Source organism: Trachypithecus francoisi, unplaced genomic scaffold (genome assembly GCF_009764315.1).
Source record: "Trachypithecus francoisi isolate TF-2019V2 unplaced genomic scaffold, Tfra_2.0 Lachesis_group1, whole genome shotgun sequence".
In the NCBI taxonomy this organism is placed as follows: domain Eukaryota; kingdom Metazoa; phylum Chordata; class Mammalia; order Primates; family Cercopithecidae; genus Trachypithecus; species Trachypithecus francoisi.
Window position 1 is genome coordinate 57542186 of NW_022681454.1, and position 4489 is coordinate 57546674.

A 4489-nucleotide genomic window follows, 5' to 3' on the forward strand; every position below is an offset into this window, starting at 1 on the left:
TGAAAGTCAAATGACTTTGGGAGGCTGAAGCAGGAGGGTTGTTGAGCCCAGGAGTTCAGGACCAGCTTGGGCAACATAGTGAGTGAGACCCCATCTCTACAAAAACAAAGTTTTTAAATATATAATAAATATAAATATGCCTGGTGCAGTGGTTCCTGCTTGTAATCCCAGCACTTTGGGAGGCCAAGGCAGAAGAATTGCTTGAGCTCATGGGTTTGAGACCAGACTGGGCAACATGAAAAAACCCCATCTCTACAAAAAATAGAAAAATTGGCTGCGCTTGGTGTGGTGTGCCTGTAGTCCCAGCTACTTGGGAGGCTGAGGTGGGAGGATCACCTGAGCCCAGAGGTTGAGGGTGCAGTGAGCTGTGATTGTGCCACTGCACTCCCAGTGACAGAGTGAGACCCTATCGCTTCTTGGCCTTTTGGCTAAGACCAAGAGTAGTATCTGTTCTTATTAGAGTGAGACCTTGTCTGAAAACCAATAAACAAATAAAGTCAAATATATGGCTGCAAAGACTTCAAAACTAAAAGCCATTGCTGCACACTCTAATTATAAAAATTTTCATCTAATACTCAAGGGCTTGGAAAAGATCCTAATGGTTATTTTATCTCCATTAAAGGCAATTGGATGTGCTTGTGCCCAAGTGGAGACATTTATATTTCAGGGCTTTTAAAAAATTACCATAATTTAGACATAGTCAGTAGGTACTTGGTGAGACTTTAATGCAGTAATAAATGCCAAATAGATAACCTTCTCCATCTGTACTTCCTTAATAACAGGAATAGAGTTCAGTGTGCAGATATCTGTGATACAACAAGTTTCCAAGGTCATTGTCTATTCTAACATTATTTTGACAATGACTAAGACTTTTTACTCGTGTAGACATACAATTCTCTCACTTGGTAATATTAATTTAATCAGTCTGAGCAATTTCAATTATATAAAGTAGGAAAGATAGAAAATGAAGACCAACGCCCCGTTTTTTAAAACACAAAGAATGATTAAAAAATCAGATGGGTGGAATGATGACTCAATTATTATGTAACAGGCTGTACTAAAACATTCAAAAACAGTGACTCACAATGGGTCCATTTTCATCCAAGTTTCCACAAATCACTTCTTAGAATGCTTTCAAATCAATTTGTTGTTGTTGTTTTTTTTTTTTTTTTTTTTTTTTTTTGAGACGGAGTCTCGCTCTGCCGCCCAGGCTGGAGTGCAGTGGCCGGATCTCAGCTCACTGCAAGCTCCGCCTCCCGGGTTCACGCCATTCTCCTGCCTCAGCCTCCCGAGTAGCTGGGACTACAGGCGCCCGCCACCTCGCCCGGCTAGTTTTGTGTATTTTTAGTAGAGACGGGGTTTCACCGTGTTAGCCAGGATGGTCTCGATCTCCTGACCTCGTGATCCGCCCGTCTCGGCCTCCCAAAGTGCTGGGATTACAGGCTTGAGCCACCGCGCCCAGCCTCAAATCAATTTGAATAGAAGTAACTGCCTTTCTTAACAAAAACCAGAAAAAAAATTACAAAATTATCACAGAAGTGTAGGCATTATACAAAACTACTGAAAGTTAGAAAGAATTGTCAGGGCCAAGGGAAAATTTCCTCTTTACCTTCTGCAGGTTCTCTGAAAAATCATGGACAAGAGCCAGATTAATAGGAGAAAAGGTATATTAATAGGAAAAAAGGAGAAAATTTATTATTAACACGTGCACAGGAGCCTTCAGGACCAAGACCCAAAGATACAGGGGACAGTGTCCATTTTTACGCTTACATTCAGCAAAAGTATGGAACGACATGTAGAAATATGACTGGACAAAAGGGCATGATCCAATGCTACTAGACTGAGTGGAAACCCAGCAAGGGCTGTCTGTCTAGATTCTTCCTGGTTTCTCTGAGCAGCATTCCTACGTTCCTTCCTTGAATAGGGGTCTTGTGACCTATAGTCAAACGAAGTAGGTCAGATAATTTCTGTTTTTTGTTTTTTTCTTTTCTTTTTTTTTTTGAGATGGAGTTTCGTTCTTGTTGCCCAGGCTGGAGTGCAGTGGCGCAATCTTGGCTCACTGCAACCTCCGCCTCCCCGGTTCAAGCGATTCTCTTGCCTCAGCCTCCCAAGTAGCTGGGATTACAGGCACCCACCACCACGCCTGGCTAATGTTTTGCATTTTTAGTAGAGACGGGGTTTTGCCATATTGGCCAGGCTGGTCTTGAACTCCTGACCTCAGGTGATCCGCCCACCTCAGCCTCCCAAAGTGCTGGGATTATAGGCGCAAGCCACTGCAACTGGCCAGATAATTTCTTTACGGCTAGGTTTTACACAGACAGGCAAAGGAAAAGTTAAGAGTGAAAAGGTGTTCTGGTTTCTGTGACTTGTCTTGGGAAAGAGGGATTCTAGTTTCTAGCACTAGCTTTGGGGGATAATGGGACCGAGAGACAGGAGGGCAGAAGGTCAGAGAAAAATTTTTGCTTCTGAAGCTGCTGCTGAGGACTTCATTTTGGAGTAGTGTTTTCTGAGTCCCAACAGAATAAAGAAAAAGTATGGAGAATACAACTCAAAGTAATTTTTTTTTTTTTTTTTTTGAGGCGGAGTCTCACTCTGTCCCCCAGGCTGGAGTGCAGTGGCGGGATCTCAGCTCACTGCAAGCTCCGCCTCCCGGGTTTACGCCATTCTCCTGCCTCAGCCTCCCGAGTAGCTGGGACTACAGGCGCCCGCCACCTCGCCCGTCTCGTTTTTTGTATTTTTTTTAGTAGAGACGGGGTTTCACCATGTTAGCCAGGATGGTCTCGATCTCCTAACCTCGTGATCCGCCCGTCTCGGCCTCCCAAAGTGCTGGGATTACAGGCTTGAGCCACTGCGCCCGGCCACAACTCAAAGTAATTTACATAAAAGAGGAAATAAGGAAAATGTTTCCATTTTTAAAATAAAAATAATTTTTTTTATTTTTTTATTTTTTAGAGCTAGGGCCTGGGTCTGTGTTGTCCAGGCTGGAGTATAGTGGCTCAATCATAGCTCACTACAGCCTCAAACTCTTGAGCTCAAGTGATCCTCCTACCTCAGCCTCCCAAGTAGCCAGGACTACAGGTGAGTCACTACACCTAGCTAGCTAATTTCTTTTCTTTCTTTTTTTTTTTTTTTGTAAGAGACAGGATCTTCCTATGTTGCCCAGGCTGGACTCAAACTCCTAGGCTCAAGTGATCCTCCCACTTTGGCCTCCTGAAATGCTTGGATTGTAGGCGTGAGCCACCATGCCTGGCCATGGCAAATATTTCTCTGCCCAGATAAATGTAAATACAGTGGAACACTTAAACCAAGGATCCTTGGTTTTGTAGTGAAGACAGGACCCAGCTACCACTGACCCCCATATTCTGCACCTTGAGCCTTCCTCATTATGAACACATTTTCTACAAAGCTAAATATAGATAAAACATTGTCGAAGATACTGCTGCATCATTTGAAAATGAGTTCTCTAAAAACAATGGTATCTTCACAAATGGTCTATTTGTATCTTTCACACACACACACACACACACACACACACACACGGGAAAAAAGAACTCAAAAACAAGGAAGCTCTGGAAACAAATGGGCACACTAAATACATTTATTTTTAAATTTTGATGAGTACTTACATTCACTAACTCGTAATTTAGCCCATAGAAAAATTTCTCATTTAGAGGAGATCAAACAAAAATGAGCCATACAGATCCACACTACTCCTTAATTAAGATGGGAAACTGCTTATCTCCATATTAACAAAGATTAAATACCTAACTAGAAAAAAAATTTGGTTGGGCGCGGTGGCTCACGCCTATAATCTCAGCACTTTGGGAGGCCGAGGCAGACAGATCACCTGAGGTCAGAAGTTCGAGACCAGCCTGGCCAACATGGAGAAACCCCATATCTACAAAATTAGCTGGCGTGGTGGCTCATGCCTGTAATCCCAGCTACTCGGGAGGCTGAGGCAGGAGAATCGTTTGAACCGGGAGGCGGAGGCTGTGGTGAACCGAGATCATGCCATTGCACTCCAACCTGGGCAACAAGAGTGAAACTCCGTTTCAAAAACAACAACAACAACAACAACAAAAAGGGCCGGGCGCAGTGGCTCAAGCCTGTAATCCCAGCACTTTGGGAGGCCGAGATGGGCGGATCACGAGGTCAGGAGATCGAGACCATCCTGGCTAACACGGTGAAACCCCGTCTCTACTAAAAATACAAAAAACTAGCCGGGCGAGGTGGTGGGCGCCTGTAGTCCCAGCTGCTTGGGAGGCTGAGGCAGGAGAATGGCGTAAACCCAGGAGGCGGAGCTTGCAGTGAGCTGAGACCCGGCCACTGCACTCCAGCCTGGGCGGCAGAGCGAGACAACGTCTCAAAAAAAAAAAAAAAAACAACAACAACAACAAAAAAAGAAGGAAAAATACTTGTTGTGATCAGAACAGATTTATCAAGAACAGGAACTTGGTGGATAATATGAGAAAAATTTTAGTCTATTACT

General features: G+C 43.9%; 1 pseudogene; it reads left to right on the forward strand.

The window, feature by feature from the left end:
* The first annotated feature begins 408 nt into the window (after positions 1-408).
* On the forward strand, positions 409-524 carry LOC117086569 (annotated as a pseudogene).
* Positions 525-4489: the final 3965 nt, after the last annotated feature.